General features: G+C 44.2%; 1 long non-coding RNA gene across 2 annotated transcripts; it reads left to right on the top strand.

The window, feature by feature from the left end:
* Positions 1-15,703: 15,703 nt before the first annotated feature.
* On the top strand, positions 15,704-19,658 carry LOC144753779 (uncharacterized). Of its 2 annotated transcripts, XR_013594528.1 has the most exons (6): positions 15,704-15,789; positions 15,895-16,061; positions 18,742-18,840; positions 18,938-19,023; positions 19,165-19,205; positions 19,443-19,658. It is a non-coding gene; the product is annotated as an uncharacterized LOC144753779 (long non-coding RNA). The 2 variants fall into 2 exon arrangements; XR_013594527.1 differs by having other exon boundaries at positions 18,938-19,658.
* The last annotated feature ends 1,556 nt before the right edge of the window (positions 19,659-21,214 follow it).

Here is a 21,214-nt window from a genome sequence, read left to right as displayed (position 1 = left end):
TACCAAACAACCCTTATTGATGATTGGTTGTAAGTCAACCTTTCAGACCAGCTATCCTAGTAGCATGGACACGAGCAGTCTTCAGGCTAAACTCTAGAGGGCGTGTTAAGCCAGCTGTTTCACCATCACATATACCCCTTGAACACCCAGTGAAAGGACACCACACAAGTTGTTATAAAAATATAGGATATTTATTAATAACAGTTCTACCCTGAACTCTTTATGAGTCAGGGAGCTAAGCACAATACAAAACTCTTACGAAAATACTTTAAGTTTCACAATTTACACAAATGCCCGAGGGGCACGAAAAACCATATACTACAAAAGTGGAATGCGAAATACTAGCAGGTAAGTAACAAGATCCAGGGGCTTCAGGATCGCTAGGACTACACTACTGAACCCTAAGGTTAGGAGCAGGAGACCTAGGGAGATCGGGTGCAGAGTGTGCACTCTCACGCGGGATGCGGGACAAAGTCTATGGATGCTAGATTTCGTAAAGTTAGTGTTATCGGACGAATCCGACTAGTTAGGCTGAAAACGAAAAAGGATCTGGACACTTAGATAGTGAACCTACGTTGGAGCACCGAAATGCTCGAGTTACCTAGCCCAGGAGCTGCGGCTGCATAGGGTTCAAAAGACGTCGGGAATCCTCGTTACAGTCTATGGAGCCTGAAAGAAGAAGTTGCTGTCAGGCGACCAGTGATGAAGTTCGATGGGATCCAAGCCTGGATCGGAGTTGAAGATGACCTGAAAGCAGAGGGGACTCAGTTCTTGACACTAGCCAGTGATCAGATGGGCACCAGGATGGCACCGGATGCAGTCACCTCGACCAGGTGAGTGGGCGACGCTTGGCTCTGCAGTCTCTCGGACCAGGAGGCGTTGTCGGCGACCAGGATGGAGGGGCGAGCTGTCCCACGAGGGTGTCTGCTGTCGGCGCTGCTGAAACCAGGAGTGGAGCAACAAGCCTTGGCAAAGGCAAGCCCACGCGGTGGACTCAAGATGGCGTCTGGAGTGGACCAGGAGGGTCCAGGGTGCTCCTCTGTTGGAGGGGAGCAAGGGCCAGTCTGGAGCAACCAGACCAGCAATGAAAGTGCCGTGGTTCGTCGTCAGGAGGGCTACAAGCCAGCAGGCAAGTGGCCGGACAACGCGGTGAGCAGCAAGGAGCAGAAGGGCCCCACGCAGAGGGAGAAAAAACACTTGGGTTCGGAAACAAAGCGGCGCTTTAAAACATAAGAGACATGGTCACTGGATAAAATCGTAGGGACACGCATTTTCGAACGTATTATTATTTATTGACTACAGTTTATGTGGTGTTTAATATGAGTCATTACTCACTGGATACATGCAGAAGTATTGCATTGTGGTTTATGTAGTGTTTACCTAGAAGTAATAATGTTCAGCTGGAGCGCGTTGCGATGACTAGGCGTTCAGCACCAATCACAAAGCAGGAGACTAGTTATGTCAGATCTAAAAGCACGCTGTAGAGCATAGAGTTAAGACTTCGGTCGGGAACCGTTAGAATGGAGCCTTAGGAATTTCAGAAGCAGGTATGTGTACTAGTGCTCGACTAACTAATGTTTAAGAACGGTGAAAGAGGAGGTGAAATATCGAACGTTATACATGGGGAATGTGGATATTTTTTACCATGTTAAAATGCAAGGTGCGCGCAGTAAAAAAGTTAAAGGGATTTGGGAGGTGGAGAGTAAGTATGCTCGGCACAGTTGGGAAATAGGCGAGCAGGTTTGCATGGAATAACGTAGAGAGAGACATTAGTTCGTAGTATGGGCTTAACGCAAGAGCTTCATTAAACAAAGATTTTCCAGCAAGGATATCTAAATGTGACGGGATATAGAGACTGTGTTCATGTGCATGGAACGAAGAAGCATAGTTTGATTAACGATGTATAGTAATGAGGAGGTATTATGATTCACAGTAATTAATTCGGTGCATTGTGTAGACACTACTATTAGAATCTGAAATGTACGCATATATGTCATATTTTATTAATAAAACGTTTTTTACAAAAGCAAGAATTTCCAATTAATCAGTGTATAATATGGACTTGTTTTTATTGTTAAATTACAGTGTCCCCTGACGAAGGGCGTATTCCGCCCGAAATGCATTGGGAGAGAAATAAACACTGCTTATAACGAACCCTGGCATCTGTCGTGTTTAAGCTAGAGGCCTGGATGGGCACAGTTTACACATAAGAAGCGTGGGACATAGCCATATGAAACCCCTCATGTTGAGCCTGACAAAAAGAGGAGTGAAAAACGGAGTATTGGTGAAATCATGGAGTAATTTGCAAATATTGAACAAAATGATGGATTACTGTTCGGAAATTGGAGCCAAGTTGGCACTTTTTTGCAGTGCACTTGATTTGGGGCGCTAATTTGCCTCATTGCCATTCATTTGATTATAAGTGCAACCTGGGCAAAGCACTTGATCAAGTTGCACGCACTTTTCAAAAATGTGATGGATTAAATTGTAATACAGAATAAATATGGAGTGCATCCTTTCTACTCGCATTTGTTAACCACAATATTTTGCCCTATCAAAGGGTAGCACCCGACAAGACAAGAAGCTGTGAGAGGAAAATTGAACGGACAAATGAAATTAAGACGGCCCACTGAGAGGGAGAAAAAACACTTGGGTTCGGAAACAAAGCGGCGCTTTAAAACATAAGAGACATGGTCACTGGATAAAATCGTAGGGACACGCATTTTCGAACGTATTATTATTTATTGACTACAGTTTATGTGGTGTTTAATATGAGTCATTACTCACTGGATACATGCAGAAGTATTGCATTGTGGTTTATGTAGTGTTTACCTAGAAGTAATAATGTTCAGCTGGAGCGCGTTGCGATGACTAGGCGTTCAGCACCAATCACAAAGCAGGAGACTAGTTATGTCAGATCTAAAAGCACGCTGTAGAGCATAGAGTTAAGACTTCGGTCGGGAACCGTTAGAATGGAGCCTTAGGAATTTCAGAAGCAGGTATGTGTACTAGTGCTCGACTAACTAATGTTTAAGAACGGTGAAAGAGGAGGTGAAATATCGAACGTTATACATGGGGAATGTGGATATTTTTTACCATGTTAAAATGCAAGGTGCGCGCAGTGAAAAAGTTAAAGGGATTTGGGAGGTGGAGAGTAAGTATGCTCGGCACAGTTGGGAAATAGGCGAGCAGGTTTGCATGGAATAACGTAGAGAGAGACATTAGTTCGTAGTATGGGCTTAACGCAAGAGCTTCATTAAACAAAGATTTTCCAGCAAGGATATCTAAATGTGACGGGATATAGAGACTGTGTTCATGTGCATGGAACGAAGAAGCATAGTTTGATTAACGATGTATAGTAATGAGGAGGTATTATGATTCACAGTAATTAATTCGGTGCATTGTGTAGACACTACTATTAGAATCTGAAATGTACGCATATATGTCATATTTTATTAATAATACGTTTTTTACAAAAGCAAGAATTTCCAATTAATCAGTGTATAATATGGACTTGTTTTTATTGTTAAATTACAGTGTCCCCTGACGAAGGGCGTATTCCGCCCGAAATGCATTGGGAGAGAAATAAACACTGCTTATAACGAACCCTGGCATCTGTCGTGTTTAAGCTAGAGGCCTGGATGGGCACAGTTTACACATAAGAAGCGTGGGAAATAGCCATATGAAACCCCTCATGTTGAGCCTGACAAAAAGAGGAGTGAAAAACGGAGTATTGGTGAAATCATGGAGTAATTTGCAAATATTGAACAAAATGATGGATTACTGTTCGGAAATTGGAGCCAAGTTGGCACTTTTTTGCAGTGCACTTGATTTGGGGCGCTAATTTGCCTCATTGCCATTCATTTGATTATAAGTGCAACCTGGGCAAAGCACTTGATCAAGTTGCACGCACTTTTCAAAAATGTGATGGATTAAATTGTAATACAGAATAAATATGGAGTGCATCCTTTCTACTCGCATTTGTTAACCACAATATTTTGCCCTATCAAAGGGTAGCACCCGACAAGACAAGAAGCTGTGAGAGGAAAATTGAACGGACAAATGAAATTAAGACGGCCCACTGAGAGGGAGAAAAAACACTTGGGTTCGGAAACAAAGCGGCGCTTTAAAACATAAGAGACATGGTCACTGGATAAAATCGTAGGGACACGCATTTTCGAACGTATTATTATTTATTGACTACAGTTTATGTGGTGTTTAATATGAGTCATTACTCACTGGATACATGCAGAAGTATTGCATTGTGGTTTATGTAGTGTTTACCTAGAAGTAATAATGTTCAGCTGGAGCGCGTTGCGATGACTAGGCGTTCAGCACCAATCACAAAGCAGGAGACTAGTTATGTCAGATCTAAAAGCACGCTGTAGAGCATAGAGTTAAGACTTCGGTCGGGAACCGTTAGAATGGAGCCTTAGGAATTTCAGAAGCAGGTATGTGTACTAGTGCTCGACTAACTAATGTTTAAGAACGGTGAAAGAGGAGGTGAAATATCGAACGTTATACATGGGGAATGTGGATATTTTTTACCATGTTAAAATGCAAGGTGCGCGCAGTGAAAAAGTTAAAGGGATTTGGGAGGTGGAGAGTAAGTATGCTCGGCACAGTTGGGAAATAGGCGAGCAGGTTTGCATGGAATAACGTAGAGAGAGACATTAGTTCGTAGTATGGGCTTAACGCAAGAGCTTCATTAAACAAAGATTTTCCAGCAAGGATATCTAAATGTGACGGGATATAGAGACTGTGTTCATGTGCATGGAACGAAGAAGCATAGTTTGATTAACGATGTATAGTAATGAGGAGGTATTATGATTCACAGTAATTAATTCGGTGCATTGTGTAGACACTACTATTAGAATCTGAAATGTACGCATATATGTCATATTTTATTAATAATACGTTTTTTACAAAAGCAAGAATTTCCAATTAATCAGTGTATAATATGGACTTGTTTTTATTGTTAAATTACAGTGTCCCCTGACGAAGGGCGTATTCCGCCCGAAATGCATTGGGAGAGAAATAAACACTGCTTATAACGAACCCTGGCATCTGTCGTGTTTAAGCTAGAGGCCTGGATGGGCACAGTTTACACATAAGAAGCGTGGGAAATAGCCATATGAAACCCCTCATGTTGAGCCTGACAAAAAGAGGAGTGAAAAACGGAGTATTGGTGAAATCATGGAGTAATTTGCAAATATTGAACAAAATGATGGATTACTGTTCGGAAATTGGAGCCAAGTTGGCACTTTTTTGCAGTGCACTTGATTTGGGGCGCTAATTTGCCTCATTGCCATTCATCGGAGGGGAGCAAGGGCCAGTCTGGAGCAACCAGACCAGCGATGAAAGTGCCGTGGTTCGTCGTCAGGAGGGCTACAAGCCAGCAGGCAAGTGGCCGGACAACGCGGTGAGCAGCAAGGAGCAGAAGGGCCCCACGCAGATCTCGTGGATGCTGGGGGGCTGGACTTCGGTGCTGGAGCTGCTCAGGGTTAGGGCTTCTCAAACCCCAGTGCACTTACTCGAGGGTCTCTCGGGGGTCGTGCTGGAGAAGCGTCGTGCAGGTCTTGAAGATGGCCGGTCCCACGGGTCTCGTCGCACCCACGAATCTCAGCTGTGCTGGATGATGTAGGTAGAGGTCAGAGATGGCGGGGAATCCGGGTCTCGTCGAGCTGGGCAGTCTGGATCCAGAGGATGGACTTACAGCAAACCGCAAGAGCTTCGGTGGTGCCTGCTGGTGCAGGGTGGCTACTCCTTAGCCACAAGGGAGAGTCTTCAGAAGAGTCAAGAGTTCCTTTCGTGGAAAGTAGTTTCAAGATTCAGAATTATCTAATTTGGGAAGGGGGCCTGCTCCTATCTTTATACTAAGAAAAGGGGCTGGCACGCGACTAAGTCCTGCCCTATGGGTGGGATTAGGAGGGGGGTGGTTACACCCCTCTCCTTTGTCCGGTCTCTCCCCAGCTCAGGGGCTGGGGTGCCCCAGGAACTGGTTTGAGCCGGCATATGCACAGTGAGCACCGGGGTGCCACTTGCAGTCACCTTCCTTTCAGCCCTGCCTACCTGGAATACACAAAATCCTGTCTGGGATGGTGCTGGCACCGCCCCTGACAGGAAACCCTTTGTCCATGCCTCCGTTGCTGGAAGGACTCCCAGCAGCAGGAGGGCAGACTTGTGTCTCGGTGGCAGCATCCATTTTGTGGAGCTGAGGCTATGTCTGACTTTAACCGGGTTTCACAGTTACATACATGTCGTGTCCCTCTAGAAGGGTGGAATGCTAACCCCGTCACCAGAATTGGCGAGGGGTTAGTATTCCAATTCGTATGACACCTTACTCGACATGTTTTGATAATGCTATACCAAAGTTAGCATTTAACCGCGAGGATTATAATGCACTTAAGAGTATATGGTATAGCGTTATCATGGAACAGCTATTTGGACTTGGTTCCGCAAGCTGCAAACGGGCTCAGCTCATGCCAGAGCACCATCTCACATAATTCCAAGCACTCTGCCTTCAGGATTGATAAGGCCTGCCATAGGAGTGACTGATAGGAAAATATGTGTCCATTTTAGGGTTAGATATAGGAATACTATATCTAAAGCAAAGGGTGTTTATACCACCTTGCCCCAGCTGTCGTGCAGCCAGTTGTGTCTGTTTGGGTGGCCAGCCAGGGGTGGCATAATACATGCTTCAGCCCCTGGTAGGCCCTGGGTACACCTATGCCCTGGATACCTAAGGTATGCTGTACAGGGACTGATAAGGTGGCCCAGTACCAATTGGTAAAATGCACCTAAGGTACATGGTTGTAATTTAGAGAGAGAACAGCTAGGCTGTGGGTCTGATTAGCAGGCCCACAGCCAGGGAAAGTCGTAAATCAGTGAAGCAAAAAGCAAAAATTCTGGGGTGGCCATGGGATTGCAGACCCCAGTCTCCTACAGGGGTCCCCTTTGAAAGAGTGGGGATTGACATTGTTGGACCAATGGCCCCCCAACAGCATCTGGGCACAGATTTATACTGGTGATAGTGGATCATGCCACCAGGTACCCAGAAGCCATTCCCATTAGGACCACTACAGCTCCTGTTGTGGCCAGGGCCCTACTTGCAGTTTTTACTAGAGTGGGGTTTCCTAAGGAGGTTGTCTCTGACAGAGGTACAAACTTCATGTCAGGATACTTGACTGCAATGTGGAAGGAATGTGGTGTAAATTACAAATTTACCACACCCTATCACCCACAGTGCAATGGGCTTGTGGAGAGATTCAACAAGACCCTCAAAGGGATGATGAAAGGGTTACCAGACAAGCTTAGGCGAAGATGGGACATCCTTTTACCCTGCCTTGTGTTTGCTTACAGAGAGGTCCCACAGAAGGGGGTTGGTTACAGCCCTTTTGAGCTTCTATTTGGGCATCCTGTAAGAGGACACCTATGTCTTGTGAAGGAAGGATGGGAGTTACCTCTCAAAAAGCCTAAACTTGACATAATGGACTATGTACTTGGTCTCCGCTCCAGGATGGCAGAGTACATGGAGAAGGCATCTAAAAACCTGGAGGCCAGCCAAGAACTTCAAAAAGCTTGGCATGACCAAAAGGCTGTCCTGACTGTTTATCACCCAGGGCAGAAGGTGTGGGTGTTGGAGCCAGTGGCCCCAGCAGCTCTCCAAGACAAATGGTCTGGACCCCATACCATCATTGAGCAAAAGGGAGAGGTCACCTACCTGGTGGACCTTGGAACTCCCAGGAGCCCTCACAGAGCACTTCATGTGAACAGGCTCAAATCATTTGTTGACAGGGAGGACATGAGCTTGCTCATGGCCACAGATGAGGGGCAGGAGGAAGAGAGTGACCCTCTCCCAGACCTGCTCACTCAGAACCCTGATGATGGGTCAGTAGATGGTGTAGTCTTTTCTGACAGCCTCTCTGAGCATCAGCAAAGGGGATTGTAGACAGGTTCTTCAATCCTTCAGGCAAATGTTTTCTCTGACCCCCAGTCAGACAGACTGGTGCACCCATGAGGTGGACACTGGTGACAGTCTGCCTATAAAGAGTAAAATCTACAGGCAACCTGACCACGTCAGGCACTGCATAAAGAAAGAAGTACAAAAGATGTTGGAATTGGGAGTCATTGAACCCTCAGAGAGCCCTTGGGCTAGTCCTGTAGTTCTACTACCAAAGCCTCACACCCAGGATGGTAAGAGAAAGATGAGGTTTTGTATAGACTACAGGGGTCTCAATGCTGTCACTAAGACAGATGCCCATCCAATACCAAGAGCAGATGAACTCATGGACAAATTGGCTTCTGCCAAGTTCTTGAGTACATTTGACCTGACAGCTGGTTATTGGCAAATCAGGTTAGCTGAGGATGCCAAGGCCAAAACAGCATTTTCTACCCCAGGAGGTCATTACCAGTTTGTGGTGATGCCCTTTGGTTTGAAAAATGCACATGCCACTTTTCAAAGGTTGTTGAACCACGTTCTCACTGGGTTGGATGACTTTTGTGCAGCATATCTAGATGATATTGCTGTCTTCAGCTCCACCTGGGAGGATCACCTGATCCACCTGAGGAAAGTTTTGGAGACCCTGCAAAAGGCAGGCCTCACTATCAAGGCTACTAAGTGCCAGATAGGGCAGAGTCAGGTTGTGTACCTGGGCCACCTTGTAGGTGGAGGCAAGGCTCAACCCTTGGAGAGCAAGATACAGGCCATAAAGGACTGGGCTCCTCCAACCACCCAGACACAGGTCAGAGCTTTCTTGGGCCTGTCTGGTTACTACAGAAAGTTTGTCAGAAATTATGGGTCAATTGTGACCCCTCTTAATGACCTGACACGCAAGAAAATGCCAAAGAAAGTTCAGTGGACAGCTAGCTGTCAAAACGCATTTGATGACCTAAATCAGGCCATGTGTACTGCACCTATTCTTAAGAGTCCTGACTACTCCAAAACCTTCATTGTCCAAACAGATGCATCTGAGTTGGGTGTGGGAGCTGTTCTATCTCAACTGAATATTGATGGTCATGACCAGCCCATTGCTTTTATGAGCAGAAGGCTGACCCCTAGAGAGAAACGTTGGTCAGCTATAGAGAGGGAGGCCTTTGCTGTGGTTTGGGCCCTGAAGAAGTTGAGGCGCTACTTGTTTGGAACTCACTTCAAGATTCAGACCGACCATAAGCCCCTCTTATGGCTAAATCAGATGAAGGGTGAAAACCCCAAACTTCTTAGGTGGTCCATTTCCCTACAGGGGATGGACTTTACAGTGGAGCACAGACCAGGGACTGACCATGGCAATGCAGATGGTCTCTCCAGGTATTTCCACTTAGAACAGGAAGACTCACCTGGTCAAGGTTAGTTTAATGTCCCTAAGTTTGGGGGGGTTATGTAGGAGAGTGGGGTCTGCAATCCTATGGTCACCCCAGATTGTTTGCTTTTTGCTTCACTGGTTTACGACTTTCCCTGGCTGTGGGCTTGCTAATCAGACCCACAGCCTAGCTGTTCTCTCTTTAAATTGAGAACCATGTACCTTAGGTGCATTTACCAATTGGTAGTGGGCCACCTTATCAGTCCCTGTACAGTGTACCATAGGTACCCAGGGCATAGGTGTACCCAGGGCCTACCAGGGGCTGAAGCATGTATTATGTCACCCCTGGCTGGCCATCTAAAACAGACACAACTGGCTGCACGACAGCTGGGGCAAGGTGGTGTAATCACCCTTTGCTGTAGGTATAGTATACCTATATCTAAACCTAAAATGGACACATATATTCCTATCAGTCACTCCTATGGCAGGCCTTATCAATCCTGAAGGCAGAGTTCTTGGAATTATGTGAGATGGTGCTCTGGCATGAGCTGAGCCCGTCTGCAGCTTGAGGAATCAAGTCCTAATAGCTGTTCCATGATAACGCTATACCATATACTCTTAAGTGCATTATAATCCTCGCGGTTAAATGCTAACTTTGGTATAACATTATCAAAACATGTCGAGTAAGGTGTCATACGAATTGGAATACTACCCCCTCGCCAATTCTGGCGACGGGGGTAGCATTCCACCCTTCTAGAGGGACACGACATGTATGTAACTGTGAACCCCTGTTAAAGTTAACTCGAGCCTTGGCATCACAAAAATGGATGCTGCCACCACAGACACAAGTCTGACCTCCTGCTGCTGGGAGTCCTTCCAGCGAGGGAGGCTTGGACAAAGGGTTTCCTGCCTTGGGAGGTGCTAGCACCACCCCAGACAGGATTTTGTGTATTGGGTAGGACAGGCCTGAAAGGAATGAGACATGCCCGGGGCACACAAGGTGTCCTGTGCATACACCGGTTCAAACCAGTTGCTGGGGCATCCCTGTCCCAGCTCTGGCACGAAACCGGACAAAGGAGAGGGGGTGTAGCCACCCCCCTTCCTGGTCCCACCCAGGGGAGGGACCTAGTCAGTAGTGCAGCCCCCTTTAGGAGAATAAAGGTAGGAGCTGGTCCCATTCCAAATTAGATTATCCTGAACGACTTTACAAGAAGAAACACTGGACTTCGACGTTCTGCTCCACAGAAGACTGAAGAATCTCCCTTGTGGGCAAGGAGTGTCCACCCTGCACAAGCAGGCACCATCAAGCGTCCAGCGGCTTCACTTTGTCGTCTTCCCTCGAGGATCCAGACTTCAGAGCCCGACGAGACCCGGATTCCCAGACCTCTCCGACCTCTACCTACATCTGCAGCACAGCTGAGATCCGTGGGTGCGACGAGACACGTGGGACCGGCCATCTTGAAAGAACCTGCACTTCGCTTTCAGCACGACTCCCGAGGTAAACTCGACCAAGTGCTTTGGGGACTGAGAAGCCCCAGCCCCGAGCAGCTCCTGCACCGAAGACCAGCCCTCCAGCATCCACGAGATCTGCGTGGGGCCCTTCTGCCTGTTTGCTGCTCGACCCGTTGTCTGGTCATTTGCCGGCTGGCTAGTGGCCTCCTAGACGACGAACTTTGAAACCTTAACTGCTGGTCTGGTTGCTCCAGACTGGCCCTTGCTCCCTTCCAAAAGAGAAGCACCCTGGACCCTCCTGGTCCACTCCAGACGCCGTTTCCACTCACCGCATGGGTTGCCTTTGCCAAGGCCTGTTGACGCCGATTCCGGATCCCACACCGCCGAAGCGAGAGCCTGCGTGGGACAGCTCGTGCCTCCATCCTGGTCGTCGAAGACACCTCCTGGTACACGTGGCTGCAGAGACAAGCGTCCACTCTTCACCTGATCGCGACGACAGCATCTGGTTCCTTCCTGGTTCCACACCGGTCACTGGCTAGTGACTTTGAACACTGTCCCCTCTGCTTTCAGGTCCTCTTCTTCACCGATCCACCCTTGGATCACACCGGACATCTTCCTCCTGATCGCCTGCAGCATCTTTTCCTCCAGGCTCCATAGACTTCAACGCGAGAACCCGACACACTTTGACACCTATGCACCCGCAGCCCGTGGGTGAGGTAACGAGAGCATTTCGGTGCTCAAGGGTGGTTTAACTGTCCTAGTGTCCAGTTCCACAGTCGTTTTAGTCCTACCTATTCAGGATTGTCCGTACTCACCTTTAACTTGAACTGTACTGTCCATGGACGTTGTTACGCATCTCGCGTGTGAGTTCACACTCTGCACACGCGTCCCGTGGGCCTCCTATTACTTACCTAAGGTGAAGATAGCGTAGTCCTAGCGAACCTCCAGCCTCTGGACAGCTCCATTCCTTCTATCGACTTTCACATTCCACTTACTTAGTATATGGTTTGTCGTGCCCCTAGGGCAACATTGTAATTTTGTGCAACTTATCGTATTTTTCCTAAGAGATTGTCATGTGCTTTGCCCTCTGACCTCATAAAGAGTTCAGAGGTGTTTGCTATTAATAAATATACTGTTTATTTTCATAACAACCTGTGTGGTGTGCTTTCATCTGGTATTCAAGGGGTTATATTGTGGTAAAACAGCTGGCTTCACATGCCAAAAGAGTTTAGCCTAAGACTGCTTTGTCCATGCTACCATTAGGATAGCTGGTCTATAAGGTTGACTTACAACCAATCACCATAAGGGTTGTTTGGACTGATACAAGGTGATCACTAGAACTAGTGAGCATCATATATCAGGCCAACTTCTCACACAACCTTATAGAAAGCTATCCTAGTGGTAGCATGAACCAGCAGTCTTCAGTATGCGAGTTAAGCAAGTTGTTTTACCATATATAATCCCTTGAATACCAAATGAAAGGACACCACACAAGGTATATATCAAATATATATGTATTTAATCTAAACACAACCCCTCTGCACTCTTTATGAGGTCAGAGGTAAAAATACAATACAAGTCACACAGTTAATACACAATAAGTTGCACAGTACACGTTACGCCCTAGGGGTCTCACTAATCATATACTAAGAAAGTGGTAAAAGTACCACGTGAGAGTTAGAAAGCAGACCTAGGGCCTGTAGAATCGCTGGGGCTACATTAAGCAACCAAAGGTTAGGAAGTAAGAGACCCACGGGAGCCGTGTGCAGGGTCTAAACACAGGCGCGGGTTCCCATTGACTTTCTATGGAGTTCGTAAAGTTACAAAGTTACAAGTTAAGGACATTTCCGGGTGGACTAGGACGGAACCCTTTTAGACTTAGACACTAGTAGGGCCAATACCCTAGAGTCTACCAGAGTACTCGTGTTACCTCACCCACGGAAGCCGGGTGCATAGGTGTCTTTTGATGTTGGGTTTCGTCGTCGTTTTCTATGGAGAGCGGCAAAGAAGTGCTGCAGGCGACCAGAGGAAAAGTGTCTGGGTGGATCTAAGGGTGGATCGGAGATGTGAAGAACCTGAAAGCAGAGGGGACAGAGTCTGGGTCACTAGCTTGTGACCAGGAAGGAACCAGGAAGGAACTAAACGATGTCGGGTGCTTTAAGGTGAAGAAGGTGAGTTTGTCTCTTCAGCCACGAGGTCCCGGAGGCATCGACGATGACCAGGAGCCGGATTCGAGCTGTCCCAGATCTAGATGACTGTAGCGTCAGTATCCGGATTGGACTAAACAAGCTTTAGCAACCGCAACCCACTCAGGATGTCAAAATTGGCTCTGTTGCAGACCAGCAAGGTCTGTGGTGCTTCTCCTTTTTAGGGAAGCTGGAGCACGCCTGGAGCAACCAGGATCGCAAGTCAGATTCAAGATGATGACTTCAGGGGGCTCACTAGCCAATGGGCAAGGAGTCAGGAAAACACGTCGAGCACAAATGTAAAGGCGGGGCCCATGGGACACTCGCGGAGTGTGAGGTCCTGTGCGTCAGGTCAAATGATGCTCGGGGCTGGGGCTTCTCGTACCCCAATGCACAACTTACTGAGGACTGAGACAGGAATATGATGCACTTATCTCTCTAGTAAAAAACAAAGATGTTGTAATAAAAAGTTGTGACAAAGGAGGAGGAATTGTAGTGATTGATACTGTGGACTATGAAACTAAAATGAACACCATGCTTAGTGATACCACTTTCTACAGTAAGATCATGGTTAACCCTAGATTAGCCATTTCCAAAAAAATATATGATCTTACTTGTATAGCTTTACATAATGGAGAAATTAACACGAAAGAATTTGAATTTCTAAACTATAATAAAAATAAGACAGCTTGCATATACGGCATGCCAAAAGTCCACAAATGCACGGTAGATCCACCATACAGGCCGATTGTTTCTACAATTGGAACTAATACAGAGCCTCTGTCCATGTTTATAGATCATTACCTACGTCCACACATTCCGAAAATAACATCTTACATTAGAGATACAGGAGAAATGATTAATAAGGTAGAAAATATTGTTTTTAATCCCTATACTGACTTATTAGTTACATTGGACATCGAAGCCTTATATAACAATATTCCTCTTATAGGAGCTATGGAGGCTACTAAATGGTTCATAGAGACATATAGTATAAGTTGTCCCAAACTGTTCATCTTGGAAATGCTAAACATTGTGCTATCTGATAATATCATCGAATTTGGCCATGATTTATACCGCCCGATCAAAGGCGTAAGCATGGGGGCGTTAGTGGCGCCCTCGATTGCCAATATATACATGGCAGCATTTGAACAACGCTTTATTTATAATGAGATAGCCCTGTTTTTTGAATCAGTCTCCCATTGGTCCAGATACATTGATGATATCTTTTTTGTCTGGACCAATGGGAGGGAATCCTTGCTTGAATTTCATGAGTGTCTAAATGCTACAGATCAGAACTTGAGGTTTTCTGCCCAAATTAACACCCAGCAAGTAGAATTCCTAGATATATTGATCTTTCATGGTCAGAACAGACTAAAAGTAGATCGGTATGTTAAACCTACTGCACGGAATACTCTACTGCACTTTAGCAGTTTTCATCCTAGAAATCAAAAGCAGAGCATCCCCTTTTCCCAATTTCTTAGAGTGAGAAGAAACTGCACCGACTTGAAGGATTTTGATCGTCAGGCATCAATAATGAGAACTAAGTTTTTACAACGAGGGTACCCCCACCGTTTAGTAAGAGACTCATATAAAAGAGCGAGGTTCTTTGACAGAGACCATTTGCTTAAGACAAAAAACCCTAAAGAGAATACCCAATTGGTATGTGTCACTAGACATTCTACATTGGATACCAAGCTCAAACAGATTGTCAATGCGAATTGGCAGATTTTAAATGGTTACCCTACGCAAAGCATTAAATTAAAGAAGCCTCTGTTTGCCCATGGACGCCGCAGAAATTTTAAGGATCTAGTTGTCCATTCAAGATTCGAGGGCATAAACAGAACTGCAAATTTCATACAAAAATCCATAGACAGTGTGAAACGAATTAGGGGAACGAAGAAATGCATAGCGTGCAAGTCATGCAGCTCCATTCTAGAAGAAGACACCTTTACTTATAATGGTTATAACCTACGTGCTAATGAGATGTGGAACTGTAATACTTCCAACGTTATATATTTGATTCTTTGCCCATGTGCCTTAGGGTACGTAGGAGAGACATCCAGATCCATCCAAATCCGACTCACCGAACATCATTTGGCCATACGTAACAAAAGATTTGTTTCACCTATGGTCAAACATTTTGTGGAGAAAGACCACAAACCAGAGGATTTCAAGTGGAGGATTCTAGAAAGAATCAGAACCCCAGATGATAAAGGAGGTGAGAAAATCCGGAAAAAACGTGAAGTATTTTGGATTTTCTCCCTAGAATACCTACAGAAGGGGGCTGAATAGTGAAATCCCTTGGGAGAATGCGATCATTTAAAAAGAGACAGTCCTTCTTATTACCTTAGCACTTACAGTATCTTAACAAAATATATTCCATACAGTATACAATAACTGTTGAGTAAAAGCATGTCTTAGGATAATGGAATTCTCTATATAAAGAAAAACCCTCTCTCTGTAAACTATCGATTTGGGTATCATATCATTGATACGTACTACAAATGACGTTCTCTGAATGCTCTATCTTGTGATATCACACACCAATAGTAGAGCTATAACACACAGCGTAACTATAGTAATGAGGCCCGCCCTTCGTTCAAACACGTGATACTAAAAAGTCAACAAAAGCACGGTAGACACCAACAGTAGAGCTACAACACACAGCGTAACCATAGTAATGAGGCCCGCCCTTCGTCTAAACACGTGACACGGCAGAACCAATCTACATAGAGTGTTTATAGCAGACGTATGAGGGGTGAGGTTCTTTGACTTCTCTATCCGGTGACATCAGACGCCAACAGCGGACGGGATGAGCAAGCAATAACGGCTAAGGCGAATAGTTGCAGGTAAAATTCAGTAACCCCACGCAGGCTAATAGTCATAACTTACAGGGGAGTAATCATAATCCCACTTTTTAGTAACGGCAGTTCTTTGTATGTTATCTTTTACAGCTTGGGTGTATAAGACCCCTGCATTCCCACCATTGGCTACATCAAGCTGTTTGGGACTATATATCGTCGACTTGCTTTATTTTTGAAACTTGAATAATTCTCTATCGGTTACATTACAAATACGAGGAGAATATAATAAATGCCTGCAGCATTTTATTTCCTAATAGGTATGTATCACCTCAGAAACATAATATAGGTCGCATGTAACTAGCAAGAGATAATTATATACAAGACCTTGCTATATATAATATTAGAGATAAAGGGTGTCATTCTTTGTTATTAATTTTCTTAGCTCCGTACTGAATGTCCAGCTGCTGACGTAAAGATAATGACCCAGGGAAAGGGAGGGTGAGGGACGGTGTTTGTGTGAGAAAAGGATGTGAAAGGTAGGTCATTATGACATTAATATCAATGTATGATTATTCAGCAATCAATAAACCTGGCTTCAAGCCTCTGAGCCAGCACAATAGATGAGTTATTAATACTCAAATTCGAAAAGAAACCATGATAGCGATGCTACTATTTAATAATTGGAGATGGTGGTTGCATCGACTGGCGAATGGTAATAGCTGTCGACGTTTCGACCCCAAATTGTGTCGGGGATGCATACCAGAAAGGTCAATAATGGCGAGTCGTCGCTGTGTTTGAAACAATCCAGAATACGCTTTTCTTTACAGACGCTTGTCATAACATCACAGTTTTATGCCAATAAAGAACCGAAAATGGCAACAGTGAGGGAAATGCTCCACACAGCATGTAATACTGTCGCCATTTTCGGTTCTTTAGAGTGAGTGCGCTCGGTTTGGAAAATTAATACCTCAGCCGACATTAAGTGATGGCTGTGGTCAACGCTAATAGGTATGTATCGGCGACATAAAACTGGGTATTGATGATATCCATACATGTGTCCCTGAATTAATTCTCTGTTCTTTATTGGCATAGAACTGTGATGTTATGACAAGCGTCTGTAAAGAAAAGCGTATTCTGGATTGTTTAAAACACAGCGACGACGCGCCATTATTGACCTTTCTGGTATGCATCCCCGATGTAACAAGCACCCTTAGGACTGTGATTTTGTCATTAGCATGTTGCCGACCTGGTGTGTCAAGACTGTATCGGGACTAGCATGAAAGTCTACAGTATGGTGTGAGTCGGTCCTGGACCCACTTTTTTTTATTAGTTTCCTCTGTAGAGACAAAATAATGCTGTAAGAGTAATTACCACCCATTTGGTTACCAATTTATATAATAGTTCAAGAATGCGTCTACTTAGTACAGTTCGGGTACTATCTGAGCCATAGGTGAATTAATTTATGTAATGGTTCACAAATGCTTGTTTTCTTCACTGTCTCAGTAAAGAATTAAAGGAGCATTATATTGATACGTTCTCCATTTCTCCTTTTAGCCATTTGATGATCGTTCTGACATCATCTGAAAGTGTTTCCTCGCTAGAGAATTTAATTGATCTGATATATATCGATCCTGGCAATTTCATTTGGATTAAGTGACGCTCCCCATTCTCCAGTTCCAGTTGTGAGCTTTCAGCCCAACCTTCCATGGTGAATACATTTATGTTCTAATTAGTCTTCGTTGTGGCGCTCTTGTGCGCCGGTTTTAACCTTGATTGGCTATCACTGTAAATATAATACACTATTTTATTCCATTTTTCTCATAGAGAAACCAGTGTTCCCCAGGGCTCTTTTGGTCCTGATGAAGACCCTACTCTAAGGTGTGACGTATACCTACCAGTATCAATTTGGGGTCGAAACGTCGACAGCTATTACCATTCACCAGTCGATGCAACCACATCTCCAATTATTAAATAGTAGCATCGCTATCATGGTTTCTTTTTGAATTTGAGTATTAATAACTCATCTATTGTGCTGGCTCAGAGGCTTGAAGCCAGGTTTATTGATTGCTGAATAATCATACATTGATATTAATGTCACAATGACCTACCTTTCACATCCTTTTCCCACACAAACACCGTCCCTCACCCTCCCTTTCCCTGGGGCACTGCAACAATTTTGTTATGAATTTGTCATAAGAAATGTGAAACAAGCACATTGTGAATAAACAACAGTGTGCTGAATCATTAGTTTGTGATTTCTTAACCGCATGCGTGCGGTCGATATTCTGCTGCTGCGCTGGGATTTACAAAAACCCATTATTCATGACGAGCTGGGCTCGTCATGAGCGTGCGAGGAGGCTACCTCATGACGAGCCCAGCTCGTCATGAGCGTCGAAGGGGTTAATATTGTGTGTTTTAAAGCGGTTTTTGTTTGTGTACTTGAGATACTTTCTCACTGGGACCCCCTATTTGGTATCATACAGCGCCCAGGTCCCTAGTGACTTCATTGGGTAAACCCCCCCCCCCCCCTATATAATGTAAGGATAATGACATCACATTGCCTTAGAAATCGAGGTTAACAGCCAGGGTAAAGTCTATAACCAGGTATGAGTATGCCACCGAAGTTTTAAGTTTAGCTTTGGTAGAAGAAGAATGTTTATATATTTAAGCTGCATATATCTATATATTGAGTTTAGCAGGTTAAATAACATACCGGGATACTAACGGAATACATGGACATTATCACTCAAAATTGAGTGGTCCGTGTATAATATAAAGAAATAGATGTCTAGTACAAAAGTGAGCATTTTAAATATACATCATGTCGTTAATATCCCTTTGTGTAATAAACGACTGTTGTTTAACATACGAGATTTGTATATCAAGAAGAATGATTACCACAAGAGAGTAGAGCTAACTATACATAGATTAGACAGATAAGGACATGAAATGGATATATGAGTATAGTATTTTCACTATTAAATTCCCTAATTGTAGATAAAAGAAATCTCTTCGGAAGGAGAACTGCAACAAATTTTTTAAAGAAACATAAAATAGGAGTTCACGATCCCCATATCCTCGAAGTGGGATTTTTAAGTAAGTTTAACATCCTTTATTTTGGGAGATAATACTTGACACTTGACTAACAAGCAAACCATCATGGTACATATGTATATTTCATTTTTTATTACAGAATTAATTGTTTTAAGAAACGCATATCAGCAAGGAAGCAATTGACAATATTCCTATATTTTGTGTTCATGTTCCACAATACATGAAGTAAGTAGACCTAGATCTTAATTTATACATCATTACAAGATAGGTCGACATAAATTTCTTCCCCGTCTTTATTTGTAGCGCCCTTATTTTATTGTACAGTAGGTACAGAGTAAACTTTCCTTCGTTTGCTTTTTCATATAGATTTAGAGGTTCCAAAAATGGATTTGGCCAATACAAGCAAAGTAAGCAATGTTTTATTTTTAAGAAATGGAGTGGTATTATGCATAAAACATTTTACAGGATGATGTATATATAGGAATTTATTGTTTAAAGCATTTAAATAAAAGTAATATAGAATATATAGGTACAAGGAGACATACAGTGGATTATCATAGACTAAGATAATCATGGTTTATCACTATTAAAAGAACTGTATTTGCTATAAGTATTTTAACATTGTGTCTAAAACTCTTTTTTAGTTTGTGGTAATTTCCTGAAGAAGGCGTTGGATACGCCGAAACGTGCGTAGAAAAATTGATTGTTATTATATTAATGATAGTTACCCATTGATTGAAACCTCAATGTATTGTAATATTGTATTTTTATTGTAAAAATTTATTGTCGATACAGATGTTGTTACATGAATTTCTGATGTTTTTTAATTTGTTATGAATTTTTATTAATGAACAATAAATACACTATATATTTTTTATAGAACACTCTATTGTTTTGGATTTTTGCTATACCCTCTGCACATGTATTTTTGTTTCTATCTATGATTGCCTAGGAATTGTTTTTCGCATATACAACTTACTGAGGCTTCAGGAAAGGAGTGCAGGTAGCAAAATGCAGCATGTCCAAGATGTCCAGTCCCACGTCTCTCGTGTCAGCCACGGGTCTCAGCTTTGCTGTGGATGTGGGTCGGGGTCAGAGAAGTCTGGAAGTCCAGTTCTTGAGTCGCAGAGTCTTCGGGTTTTGGCGGGAGCCTTGAAACGGCAGACCGGCAAAGTTGCTGTTGGTGCCTGTTTGAACAAGTTGGTCACTCCTTGACCACAAGGGAGATGTGTTCCGTCTTCTAGTCAGAATAGAATGTCGAAGGTCCAAGAGTTCTGTATCAAAGTTTCGTTCCAGGATAATCTAAAGTCCTGGGGACACAGCTCCTATACTTATACTAAGAATAGGGGCTGGATTACCTGACTAGTTCCCTCCTATGGGTGGACCTGAGAAGGGGGTGATTACACCCCTCTCCCTTTGTCCAGTTTCGCACCAGAGCTGGGGCTGGAGTGCCCCAGCAACTGGTTTGAACCGGGCTATGCATGGAGCACCTTGTGTGCCCCAGGCAGTGTCTAGATGCATTCACTGAATGCAGCCCTCCCTGCCCCAATACACAAACCCCCCATCTGGGGAGGTGCTGGCACCTCCCTGGACAGGAAACCTACCTATTGTCCAGGCCGCCCTTGCTGGAGTTTCCCCCAGCAACAGGAGGTCAGACTCGTGTCTGTGGCAGCAGCATCCATTTTGTGATGCTGAGGCTCTGTTTAACTTTAACCGGGTAAAGCAGTAACATACATGTCTTTTCCCTCTAGAAGTGTCGAATGCTACCCCCGCCGCCAGAATTGGCGGGCGGGGGTAGTATTCCAAAGTGTTTGACACCTTACACAACATGTTTTGATAAAGCCAAACCAAAGTTAGCATTAACCGCGAGGATTATAATGCACTTAAGAGTATATGGTATGGCTATATCATAGAACAGCTATAAGGAGATGGTTCCGAAAGCTGCAGAGGGGCTGAGCTCATGCTAGGGCACCCTCTCACATAAAACCAAGCACTCTGCCTCCAGGATTGGCGAGGCCTACCATAGGAGTGGCTTATAGGTGTATATGTGTCTATATATAAAGGTAGATATAGGTATACTATATCTAAGTAAGGGGTGATTACCCCACCTTACCCAGGCTGTAGTGGGGGTGACCATAGGAAGCAGACCCTACTCTCCTACACACATGTAGTGTAGTTCCTATATTCCCAATAGGCTCTGCGCATTGGAATAGTATACACTATAAATTTGACATAGGACTGAGGTCAGTATGTCCCTATCGAGTATACTAAACTTAATTGTGTGTGTCAGCTTACTCAGAGGTCACTAGAAACTTTCTCGAGTAAACAAGAAGGGATTAGTTTCTGACAACCGCATAAACATGACAACTTTGTTTCCACTAGAACTGGAACAATATCTTCAGAGTCGTGGAAACAA

Source organism: Lissotriton helveticus, chromosome 5_1 (genome assembly GCF_964261635.1).
Source record: "Lissotriton helveticus chromosome 5_1, aLisHel1.1, whole genome shotgun sequence".
Classification (NCBI taxonomy): Eukaryota; Metazoa; Chordata; class Amphibia; order Caudata; family Salamandridae; genus Lissotriton; species Lissotriton helveticus.
This window is presented reverse-complemented; position numbering and strand designations above follow the sequence as displayed.